General features: G+C 36.0%; 1 protein-coding gene across 5 annotated transcripts in view; it reads right to left on the bottom strand.

Annotated features, from left to right (window-relative positions):
• Positions 1-14,007, bottom strand: part of LOC117411198 (CYFIP-related Rac1 interactor A) — a 61,539-nt gene that overhangs the window by 46,809 nt on the left and 723 nt on the right. The window lies entirely within an intron of this gene.

The following is a 14,007-nucleotide window of genomic DNA, read 5'->3' as shown; positions in this document are numbered from 1 at the left end:
CGAGAGTGTACTTTTCTCTTGCACTCACGGGCAAAGAGTGTGCAAGAAATATGCTCTCAACTTGACTAGAGGTAGCCACTGAGCACTTTAAAACAGTTCACGCTGCTAAAATGGCAGTCACAAAAGAATAAGCATCTGGCAAAAACAAAGACAAACTTATACAACAAGCTTCAAATCAAAAGGGTGGAATAATTCTGTGTGTATATATATATTATATATATATATATATATATATATATATACACACTGTGTGTATATATATATATATATATATATATAAATCGAGATTGATATCACATGTGATTTGTACTGTAAAATAAGCCCGAAAAATTAAATCATACTGAAAATGCAGCCTTGCAGACTGCAAATCCCTGCAAATCCCCCACTTGAAAAGAAGCACGCGTGTGCCAACAGGAGAAGTGTTCACTACAGCAGCTGATACAGTAAGTACATTAACAGTATGAAGTGCTCTGTAGGCCAAGTGTTTCTGAAGAAAACCTTAAGGTGAACAATGTATGTCTTCTACACTGAAGACTGTAAACAAACCAGACTGTCAACACGGTTTTCATAAAGTAGAGTACAGAGACGCTAAACTATTTCTATTTTATTTCCCTTATTGCCAATATTGAAAGATTTCTGTGGTGAATGTTTTGATTTTGAGGGTGTATTTATGTGTCATGTTCATTAATATGTTTACTGGTAATGAAGATTAAAATAATCTTTTCATAAACAGACTGATTAAGAATGGCATTTTTTGCAGTTAGTAACTTTTGCATATAAACAAACCAATGCTGATGTCATTATTGGATTATACTGTTGTATACAATGGAAATATTTCATACTTGCATATATTCAAGCTGTCCCTTACACAGTAGTCTCTGGCTAAGAGAACAACCCTCAGGAAGCAAGCGAAGTGTTCTCTTAGCCGAAGCATGTTCTCTAAGACACACCGGACACAATATGCCAAGGCCAATCATGGAGGCGCAATGGGAGACGCGTTGCCAAGCAACCGATTGAGCTTGGCGGATCGAAAGTCCCCCGATTGGCTGAGGGGCGGACCCTGAAGAGCACTAAGCCATTCATAAGAAAATGCTACGCTACAGAGAGAAAATGTGTGCTGTGCTGGGAGATGCGTGCTGCAAGACGAGTCAGTGAAGTCATGGCACAGCCCGAACCATCGAAGAGAAAAGCAACCTGTTGGCAGGCAGCAAACCAGGAAGTGAGCCCTGACACTGTGCAACAAATCAATCAATCTATTTTATATAGCGCCTTTCATAGTGCACCATCATTACAAAGCGCTTTACAAGATAGTGAGGAACAATGCATAATACATTAAAACACAATGCCTAATACATTAACTACAAGGCTAGGATGTGAACATTCTAAAACATTGTGGATGCGTATGTCGTATAGAATCAGAAGAAGATACAGTGAAAGATCAGAAGTAGCAAAGACACAACAGCTAATAACAGGCATCAGGCTTAAAAAGCATAGAAAGAAAAGCAGTGGCTGTGTGGGGGACCAGGACTTTTTATTGTTCCAGATTAGGGTTAGTTTAGGGGATTTTAGAAATCCTCCCAAAGTATAGCGAGGTAATAGCTCACAGACTAGCGGGACTCTCCTTGTAGTGGAGGTAGCGCTAGCCGTATTGACGGCACCTTTTATTTATTAGCTGTGTTTTCATTGTTTGTTTTGAATGTTTTTGTACCTGCTTCACCCCGTACTTGGTTACCATTGTTGGTATCCTACTGCCACTGTGTTTGAATAAAACCTGCACGCCTGTGAGGCGTGTCAGATGCAGTGTTCTGTGTCCTGACTTTTAATCCAGTGATCATCCACACACGTAACACCTCCCCCTGTTACAATGAGTTATCAGGTTACAAAACCGTACTGTATCAGTTTTAAATCGCTATCGGTGCCAAAAAGGTGTTCTTTTAAGCGAAGTTCTTGTTCCTTTAGGCGGAACATTTACAATGTGAAAATTCTGTTTTCACCACAAGGTGGTTCCCAGAACAAAAGTGTTCTCTTAGGAGGTGATCCTATACGCAGAGACTACTGTACAAGTTTACCACTGTGAAAGCATAGCAAAGTGTAATAAGGCATAGTGAAAGCATGGTGAAGCATAGGTAAGCATTGTAAAGAATAGCAAGGTATGGTAAAGCATTAATAAACATGGCAAACCAGGCTGAACTCTAGTATGCATAGTATAACCATGGGAAAAGCATGGCAAAACTGCAAAAATACCTTGGTAAACCTTTATAAGAGATATTATCTTTTTTTTAATTTACTTGTTTACATTACTACTATAAAAAAAACAGCAAATAGAACTTTGCAAGTTCACAATAACAAAGACAAACAATTTGCCATGTTTTATTAGTTGTATTGTAATACACATCGGTTTGTAACCCATGTATCAAGGTATGTATTAGATCGTTGAGAACCCAAAGATACACAGCCCTAACTCCAAGGGAGTTTTTTTTTAAAGAAGCACACAGTAAACAGAATAATATTTTATAAACGTTAATAAGGTGAAATACTGTATGCTTTATGCACACTGACACAGCATACTGCCTCGTTTTTATTTTTTTTAAAGCTGACAAGGAAAGAACAAAAACATGTAGTCATTGTCAATGTCCATTTAATTAATTTAATGTAGTATGCTCTAAACCAGTGTTTCGAAAAATTACATGCCAGAAAAAAAAACACAAAAAACAAAACTTCCCTTGTATTTGAATTAGTGTCGAAACCAGATGGCATTCTGCACCATTGCTCTCCGGGTGTACATGCCAGACGCAACATTACACTGCGTTCACGGGAGTCACATGGTAATCACAGTGTGTTTTTCAAATCTCAAAAGTTACAGCTTCAAAGCAGGATTTAAATAGCTCAGATAATAAATAAATGTCACTGTATTCGCTCACACTACAGAAAGTATGACTTTAATACCACATAGGTTTTAACAAAGTCTTGATAGATAATATCATTAGTTGATGTTTCTTGATTTGGTACAACTTTTGTATTATGTGTTGTTCATCACATAAAACACATTTTTTCTATTATTTGGCATCTTGTTGGGGTGAATGTGTGAGTCAACTGAAAATACTGGGCACAGTCTGTACAACAAAGTGAATCATGTTAGAGGAACAGCAAGGGTGGCAAACAGCTTAAACCGAGATGATTAGAGGGCAAGTTCATTTGGAGACAATATGGTGGTGTGCCTCAAAAGATAATTAAAGGTGTCAAGGTGTGCCGTGGCAGAGGAAAGGTTGGGAACCACTGCTCTAAACTACTGCACAGATTACAGTAACAACTTTTCATTCATATACTTTTTTTTCCCCCCTTATCGACAATGTAAATAATTGTTCCTATCTTATAGCATTATTAGGTATCCATGGCATATAGTGAAGCAAAAGTACAAACAGTCTAAACTAGTGTAAATTTAAACACAACTACTGCACCTAGGAACTTGTAAAATGGCCAAGAAATTGATGGGATAAAAGACAGCTGCACAGTCATTGAGAACTCTGCAGTTCCATGCCATCAAAAACATCCATCCATTTTTACTACTGTAGATACTTGGGGAAACACTGTGCTCTTGTTATTGAAGTCTTACCTGTTCTTAAAGTTAATGCTTAATTGTAGAGCTTTTATTGTGATAAGCCATCTTTGTAAATTCTTTTCAACATACTGCAAGCCCAGCTTAGCGGAAAACAAATATCTTTGAGTACTTAATTCTGTACTTACTCCAAGTGACACCATTCAGCTCCCCAAAGCATGGCACACAGTAACAAATTAAAGTTGGCTTTGTCTGCAATTTTCAACATCCACTATTGCAGTCCACTTTTTTTTTTTTTTTTTTACCTGTGCTTTGTAAGACTGCAATTATAGAAGACTTATCTTGAAGAATGTGTCTTGTCACTTGATGTTGGCAAAGAAGAGCTTTCTCTTGAGAAGAAAATACTCATCATATTGCTATATACTACTTCCCACATCAGATAACTTTTAATGTGCAATATGCATTGGAACACATTGTGCATAGGAGGTTAGTGATTCATTATTTAGAGTATACAGTATCTTAGAAATGTCCAGCTGTAGTAATACCACAGTTAATTCCTTGTCCAATACAGGGTGATAAAGGGCCAGGGATCAAGGTTAGAATGGCTGTTTTCAATATCAGACATGTCAACCCCTAAGTATTCATACCAGCGAGACCCCTGCTGAAAAACCTGGGGGGGGGGGGGTGCTGGTGACGGATCAAGATTTTTGCACATGGTTGACTGCTACGCCACTGACCTAGATGCACACCAGGTGCGAAGCAAACGACACAAATACAGCACGAGTACATAAAAAAAAAAAAAAAGAAAACTGTAGCTATTCATGAAAAGAAAATACTGCCTGCTTTTGCTCCTTTTGTGGAGACTAAATAAAATAAATACAAAAAAGAAATAGTCTGGGTACACCACACACTAAAAACAATGACATTTAACAGTGAATGTTTATATGTGATCTGGTTTAACATGTAAATTATTCAAAAAGAATACATCTACACATATTTCTTTGTAAATACTGAGAATTTGTTTGATATACTTTTTTACTGCTTTTCAGTTAATAAAATCTGCAGTTAGTGTGTGAATGTGATTATTATTATTGGTCAACATTATTAAAACAAAGAAGCGTCCTTATACAGAAATACGAAACCAGTGTGTGCTGCTCCCTGTCACTAACTAAAATTAAGGTGAAATAGAGAGATAGACATACCAATTTCCAATTGTTCAGTTATTTCTTACCATATGGAGTCTTTCTTTTTATTGTCTTTATAACCACTGACACTGGCATCATAAACATTATATTTTTCGACTTTAATAATTAAATTCTCATTGATGTCCATTTCTCTTTTATTTCTGTGGTAATTTCTGCGTGAACTAGACAGTGACAATCTGACAGCCCCTCCTTCGACTCCGAGTGATGACATGCGTGAACAGAAACATAGAATTCTATCTTTGGACTAAGGGGGGAGTTTGCATAACAGCTACAGGAATATAGAATGGTAACATACACCTCTCCATGGTGACACCCCGCCCCCCAAAATGAAATAATACGCTTGGACAGTTGTATTGGATTTACCGCTGTATCATGTATAAAGGGTTTCGCAGCCTCGCAAACAACAACAAACGTGAGAATCCATTGCATGGCCATGAGACTCTCAAATTGTGAAAATCGGGTAAACCTTGAGAATTGACATCCATGCAATATGTGCACTTTAAGTAATGATTTTAGACAAAACAATGACTTGTATCAAAACGAGCAAAGAATGTAGCCTAGCTACATTTTATTTTATCTTTTTTTTTTTTTTATTCAGTCCATATTCATTTTTGATTCATGATAAACAGCTGCATGATTGTTCCACGACTCAAAAGGGGTCCAGTGTCAGATTGGACTTCAGTGCCGTACTGCACATGACAAACAAGGGGCCAGCATGATTACTACTGTACCCGTAACAGGAAAGCTGGGTCTGAGAAGAAGTTTCAAGCTGCCTGATAATGTCGTTCTGTGAGCAAATCCTCTACTACTACTTATAGAATGTTGCTGAACATTCAAGCTCTTTTATAAAGTAGTTCAGGGAGCAACAGTGGAAGCAGGAATGTATCGAGATGATATTTTTCAACACAGTCTTTACAGGAAACAACCTTAATACATATAAAACCATAAGATGCACTAGTTACTATAAATCAGTAGTGTCTGAGGGAAAAGTGTTTTGTTCGTAACTAATATGCAGTGCAATTGGAAAGAGTTTCAGCTAATGCTGCCTTCAGTGTAATGGCACACTAATGAAAGCACTACTGTACATGTTGCTGTAAGGTTTGTCTAGTTTAATTAGATTATGTGTGTGAAGTTACGGATGAACATATAATAGGGATGAGTCCTGCACACAGGTGAAGACAACTACTGCTCTGCTGGTGAGCACAACCTTAGAAATGCTTAAACAGCAGAATGTCGACAAGTGTCTTTTAATAAACTACAGTACAGTATGCATGAACAAAAAGTTATACACTGTCACATGTTGGTGATTTGTGCAGAAGGCATGCCTTTACTCAAATTGCACCACAATTTTCACAAACTCATATTTGTAAATAAAAAGCAGTCTGTAAAATGATTTACTAACAGTTCAAAACACAGTAAAGGGAGTAATGTATACAAGGCCGCAACAGTAGTTCCTTTGTTGATAAAATTGCTCGCTTAGTTTTGATTTCTCTGGAGTCTCAATCCCTCACTTCTGTCCTCTCTGTCGCCTCACTCTAAAGTGTAAACAGACATCATTACCCTTTGTCATGCAAACACAACGAATCCACTTTCTCTACTGCAGTGCACAATATCATGGAAAAACCTTTTCGGTATTTGTGGGGTTCTTTTATATAAAAAAAAAAAAACACTGGGAGAAACTGGTTGATGTGGTTGGAAAAGGTATACTCTTAAAAGCAAAGCAATTGTTTGAATTATTATGGCCCAACAATGTGAGCTGTTCCGCTGACACAGGGGGAAGAGTATTGGAAAATTAGCACTTTGATTTTTCTGCCAACCAACTGCGCGCAGCATGCATGTCAATACACAGTATCAGGTATTGGTTGGCAATAGCTGTAGGTTATAGATCAGTCTATTGCTGTTCTTGCCTCCCTGCAGAAATCATTGCAAAGTTTTAACTAAGAGTTTCTGACTGATCAACAGACATGCTATACACATTCTAAAAAGCACTCAAGGTTAATAAATGTCAAGACAGTAAAAAAGAAAGTCAAAAATCCCCAAAATGTTGCCATAAGACATTTTGCCCAGGTCTATAGTACACTGGTGCAAGATATTTATTAATTAAAATAATAATAAAAAATATTTAAAAAAAAAAAAATGAAAACGGGTATATTTCACAGAAAGTTAAAGTTGTACGTCAGAAACCTGGGCACAAAAACGAAGTAGCCTATTTGCTACAAAAGACTTACGAGGACAGCCTTTAAGTGAATAAGCCTGTGGGGATAAAGCATAGTTTTTGTTGACTCCATTTAACTAATTTACCAGCGTAACCCACTGAGACCAAGGCATTGTTTTCAGTAGAATCCTGAGGGCAAAGGCAGCATTAAGCCATTAATCACATACACTAAACGATAATAGTAAGCAGTTTACAATTACAAATGATCAATCATCATCATCATCCAGATAAAGGTTCTACTACAGGATCAACTGGTTCGGTAATCCTCATATGATTACAGATCTTCGTGCAAACCAAGATGCCAATATCAATGATTGCTTATCTATATTCCCTCTGATCCTGGTCTGAATCAGGGATTATCCTTCTGTTAAAACCATGAGCTTCCTGTATGCAAAATGAAGTACTCCATGTCCCGTCAAAATCATTCTATTTTATGTGTGCCGGAAACCTGATACGTTACAGTATATTAAATGACTGTACTGGAGTTGAAATACACAAAGCACAGGAAGTCCATCATTATAACACTTGTTTTTGCTCTAATAAATTGTTTGTGGGTAAGGCTGCCATTTGTCATCTTTTTTTTTCTGTAAGCCACCTGCAGTAAGCTAAATGGTAACTAAACAATGCACAGGGCCTTCTCAACACAGACTGTAGTAAGTGCTTAACACACTCCATACTCGCCCCCCCTCCCCATTTTTTTTTTTTTTTTTTTTTTACTAAATTGGATTTATTTGATTTCAATCAGATTTTCATTTATTTATTTATTTATTTTTAATTATGGATTTTTTTTTTATTTTTTTTTTATAGTACCATAGTTGTTGCTCTACAGTACCTCCAAACTGTGGGTCTTAACACAGTGCTCAGTTGTCTATTTGGGACCCCATTGCACCATCATCAGAATCACTTCGGCGAATATGTTAATGATGGGGAAGGCGCTCTATAATGGGGCAAGACAAGGCAAGTCTTCAGAATAGCATTTTCAGTGCAGTATTTTTTTTTTTGTCTTCACTCCATTTATGCGTCACAGAATCGGGGGCAAGCGCCGTTCGTGTCTGCACTTGCATTTGCGCTGTGATCAGCATACAGCCCTAACGGTTTTTTTTTTTTTTATAGACAGTAAGAGTTTAAGATGTTTGCGTTAATAGAAGATTTTTAAAACATACTTTTCATGTCTTTTCCTTGAGAAACTATATAAAATAGGTAGTAAATGAAGCAATGATTTAAATCAAATATCTTTTTTTTTTAAATCAAGTGATTTAAATCATGACTTAAATCAGTGATTTAAATCATGACTTAAATCAGTGATTTATCGACTTTAAATCGGCCAACCCTGCAGCGTTTCCGCTATGAAAAAACGCAGCCTGTCACAGTGACCTGTTACTAAATATTTTACCAGTCACCACACAAAACGAACCGGTTATGTCCACTCTGCACACACGTATTCAAAATTACATGTAGAAAAAATCCTTTCACATTCATATTTTTTATTAAACATAAAACAAAACAGTTAAATCACTTGTTTTCAAACGTTATGATATTTTAGAGTACATATTCGCTAAACTGGTGACTTGGAATGTCATTTTGTGCCATGTGATAAACAACTTTCAGCTGAGTAATCAGTTTGCTGCCTGATGATTGACTTGCTTTATCACAGTGTTTTTTCATGGTAGCTTGTTGCTTCAGTGTAAGTAATGTTAACCTTTAGGTGTGGTTCAGGTCTGTAAGTATACCTCAGAATGTAATATAAAAAGAGTGTGTGTATGTAGATATGTTTTAAAACGTGTAAACGCTGACACCTGCATAGCATTTAATTGTTTATAAAAAATGTACCAAAAGCACTATCTTGTATGTTCAAGGAACAATCGTTGTTTTGCTACTCTACAACCAGCTACAAAGGAGGAAGTACACAATTAAGGAAATTCCCGGCTGCTTGATCAACAGAGAGCTCAGTATAATGCATACACAGCTAGAGCATTTTGATAAATTGTAAAGTCAGACAGGGACAGTACATCAATATATCTTGTCAAGCAATCTTATGAAAAAGTTAAATAAGTACAATACTGTAAGCTTCATGCCATCTAATAATCTGAATCATGATGGCATTCAATATGAAAGCATCCAGTCAGTGCTTCAAAAGTCACGTCCTTTGACACCTGCAGTGCTCCAGAAGCTTCGTGCCAGTGCAACTGTCTGTTTCTTCTGAATGATCAGCCTACAAACCTGAAGTCATTGGAAGACAGGTGGTCTCAAAACTGGATACCACAGATAAGAATTTTAATATTGATAAATCTTTGAAAATAATAATTACCGTATGAAGAAAATAAATCACTAACGCAACACTATGACAGACACAGTAATTTTACAGGCATAAAGCATGTAACGCAAAAAATGTCCAAATATATATATTTATATATATAATTTTTTTGCATTATATAAGACGTATATTTATTTCATAAAAATGTAAGGATAGCTTTAAGTTATATACCTAGACTGAACGTTATATTACTAGGTGTGACTTTTAGAAGAGCGATCACCTAATGCATACTGTAATACAGGAAATATTTTATTTTTATTTTATTATGTATGGGCAATAGCTGTTGAGATGTGTATTTTATACTGGGCGATGCACCATCAACACCTTTTCAAAATATACAAACACCAGCTTCATAGAAGTGTGCTTGACAGCAGCTGCTGCTGGGCCTCTGTTGGCAGAACTCTTTCATTGAGCTCTAGCAAGCAATCTGCTGACCAAAGTGTGGAAAAGCAGCTCCTTTCGCTCTTTTGGATCAAGTAAAACTGTAGGAAACACATGTTTTGGCTAGTGTGATAACGACACAAGATGAAATTTGGTTTACGTGCTACTTTAATCATTTAACGTCTGCCTTTGAACAAAACAGTCCACCATAATGTTTATTGTATTAAGCATCATACAAAGGAGCTCATCGCATGTATAGTATTGCGATTCATATTGTGTAATTAGAAATAAACCTGTGCACTTCACAAATCTGTCAGTAAATGATGCGAGACAGCAGCAGTACTGTATACAAGTAGGCATACAACAGGTGTAATTGATTTGAAATCCCAGTAATTACCAGTAGATTGAACAGTGCTGTAGAACAGTCTTACTGTAGATACACCAGCTAATAACTTCAACATATATAAAGCAATGAGATACTCCATAGCAACATTGTGTTTGGGAATTTTAAAAACAGTATTATAGTTTAAAGCAGGAACTTTTGCTGTGTGAAGATAAGGGGAACTTCGTTCTTGGTTGTATAGAACGGTTTCAGATATTTTTGACACCTGGCGATAAAACATGTTCTACTGTAGTTGGATTGTTTATAATCTGTGGACACTGTACTTTTGAACCTAATGTAATAATGGGAAAGAGGAACTTCCCATAATAACTTCTAAGCTACAAGTCTGTTTTTTCATGCAAACAGGGTGAGTAAACCAACATTTAGCACTTAAGAAATGTGACAAAATGGCAAGAAACTCACTATTTGCATATACATATAGACAGTAAGTACAGTAACTCAAGAATGTCTGCATAACTGTTGTTCTATTTAAAATAAGAGAAGTCTAATCAATGTTTGCTGTGGAGTTTGTTAGAGCAAAAGCGGTATAAATCAAGAACTACTGTACAGTAGGGTGCGTCTGTATTTTTTGTTCCTCTTCAATTGGAATGTAACAAAAAGAAAGGCAAAGTGTTGAATTTGACTTTGTATTGGCTAGGTTAGGTACAACGCCTGTGTCACAATGAGGCATATAGGAACCACAGGGACAAAAGAACTTCAAAACACTGATGATAAATTCTGCCTTCACAACAAAATGAATTTGGTGCATTTCTTAAAGCAGTAAGCTCTGTACCCTTACATTAAATAAAACTGGTAACTGTGATGCTAGTCTTGTTAACCAACCAGTAAGTGAAGTTTGATGGAATGACCCAATCATTTAACACCAAGCCATGTGTTTTTGGCTACATACTAAAAACACAGTTCAATCCCTCCCTCCCGATGGGTGACAAAAGAGCATGGAAACTGCACTGACTGACAGCTGCGTTGTAGTGTTACGCCATGGTGGGGCAGGTTTCTGTTTTAAGCACTTCACAGGCTAAAATGTTAACGTGACTACTGAAAAGAAAAATAATCATCTTGGAAACAAAAATAGTGAAAATGACCATGAAAGTAATCAAACCGAAAAGGAGAAGAGAATGTAGAAAGCAAATAAAAGCAACCCAATAACCAACAAAGAGCAAAATAAAGAAAGAGGGGAAAAAACAAGAGAGGCCTGTGCACAAAAAAAGAAACCTAGTGCTGATTAGGGGCGAGTCGATCTACCGGCTGTGCGGTTTACCACAGATTAGATACATTGTAGTATTAACACCGTTCCTGCTATGCTACACCACAAATATCATAATTACAGTAAACAATGGTTAATGCTGTGTTCATGTTCCTATGAATCAAGTGAAGGAAAAGGAAAGTTTCATATGACTACCTTTTTATTCCACATCCTGTACAAAACAAGTCTCAGTACTACTCGGCTTTCTCACCTAGCCTCAAACTTGAACTAATTATATAATATATATATATATATATATATATTATATATATATATATATATATAATTTTTATATATATATATATATATATATATATATATATATATATATATATATATATATAATTTTTATATATATATATATATATATATATATGTTATTTTTTTTTATAGTGCATTTACACAGATGTACTTTTCATGTACTTATTGATACGCTAAGTAAGAGTAAAAAAAAATTGAAAGCCTAAAAGTTTATGCTTTTAAATAAAATTTGTAAAGTTGAAATGTTAATCACAAATGCAAAAACATGTATGACATACATTTCAATACAAATATTACATTTGTATTCAAATGAATTGCCTTCTTAATCATTTTAAGGTAACTCCTGGTACTGTAGACAGGAGCGCAAACACATTTTTTTTTTTTTTCTATTAAAAAAGTGTTTCAGGCTACAATGCTCTTACACCCAGCTGTAAAAAATTCCTAGTGCCCTGCTATGGCTATTCTCTCAAACTCCAGAAACAGTTAAAACCTTTCCTTTATTCCTATGCTAAAATCAACTTTAGCCGTAGCAAATACCCCACACCTCTTGTCCATAAAAAAACCATTTAGATTTCTGACTGAAGAATACACTCCTCTGCAGAACTACACCCAGAAGGTTCTAAATCACCCAACTGCGAAAAAATCTGGACTACTGTAGATACCTCCATACTAAAACATAAATGTAGGCAATTATGCAACAGGCAATTATTTGACACCACCTGGAATGGGGTTAAGTGTGATATTCCACCCTCTGCCGTGCCTAATTGAGTAATAAGGATTAAAATAGAAAGACCACATATGATGACAGACTTCACAAAATGTATCCTTTACAATTTCAATCGAGGAGTGTGGAGTGCAATACGAAACAGCAGTTTGTTAAAACTGAATTACAGACTATGCACTCATAATTTGCTTTTAAAATATGTACAACGTATATTTAGGCAATTCACAGTAATGTATAGCAGATCTCTCTCCTATGACTCATCAGCTGATTCTCTAATGTGAAGCACATGCACAGTAATAATGGAGTAAGTTAGATTTGCATTGCAAACATTTTTAAAAAAATGTTCAGCATCCAATCCCAGGCGTCCACATTTGATTCTGAATGATAGGTTGTTTCAGATCATGGAGATGTGAAAACAACATACTAATTAAAGTTGCAAGAAGACAAGACATTTGTTTTTGAACAGTGGAAGCAGTACTAGCCCATTATGTAGGCCTACTATGTACTGTAAATTTTAGCCTCAGAATAAGTACATCATTAATAAAGGTACTCGTACAAAAAAACAAAATGCTTACCTCAAACTTTTATCTCTATTTTTGGTTTCTGTTCTTAGAATATCTCCCAGACAATTTTTCAAAAGAACATTCCATTTGTGAGCTTGAAGTCCAACTGGACTTTTGCTGACTGTATGGTGCAATAATAAATGTAAAAATAATTTTTAAAATGGAACTATTTTTAATGCAAAAAAAAGGAATCCTCCCACTTCTAATTTTAAAATTTAAAAAACACTGATTGAAACAACAGTTATTGTATTTTTAGACCAGTTCCTGTGTAAGCAGCACCCTAGTATTACTGTCATTTCTTCTAGGTCTTGCATCCAACAACTCTAAAATCTTCTTTTCACTTCTTCAGTCTACACCAGGGCTTCTCAAACTCGGTCCTGGCGACCCCCTGTGTCTGCTGGTTTTCATTCCAACCAAGCTCTCAATTAATTAACTATAACTGATAATTTACTTAGACTTTCAGATCTTAAACATTTGCAGATCAAGTTAGCTATAACATTTTATAAGTAACCTGGACTCTGCAACTGCTTAAGAGCTAAAAACAATAAAAGGGTCTAATTACGCAAAGTATTCGTTCAATTAAGGGTATAGTTAAGTAATTCATAGCTCAGTTGGAATGAAAACCAGCAGACACAGTGGGTCCTCAGGACCGGTTTGGGAACCACTGCCCTATTAAAATACTGATGCTGTGCCTATCTTGCTATGTTGTGGTGTGTCCACTTTAACATGGATTGTGAGCTTTACTAGGACTACATGGGAAACGAACTAATGTCGTGATTGAATTACGTTGTGGGACCTACAGCAGACACAAGTACGTGTTTATTTGTGTTTGGTTTCATGTGTTTTATTGTGGTCCAGTTCACTGTATTAGGATCAGAAAACATAATGTGAAACAGTTTGGAAGGTCTCCAAAGCACTGGCCGAATGTTCGTTGACTTGCACAGTACTGAAAAGCCCCAGCTTGTCACATTGTGTTTTACATACCATCTGAATCGCAAGACACAGACGCAAATACAGCAACATTCGTCAATTTTTCAACTTAATGAACTTCACAGAATAACAATCCCAATTATTGAAATGTAGAACAGTACTAATACTACTAGGGTTATGGTTTAAACCAAATAGGTACTGTATGACATAGG

This window comes from Acipenser ruthenus, chromosome 6, assembly GCF_902713425.1.
Source record: "Acipenser ruthenus chromosome 6, fAciRut3.2 maternal haplotype, whole genome shotgun sequence".
Taxonomy (NCBI): Eukaryota; Metazoa; Chordata; class Actinopteri; order Acipenseriformes; family Acipenseridae; genus Acipenser; species Acipenser ruthenus.
This window is presented reverse-complemented; position numbering and strand designations above follow the sequence as displayed.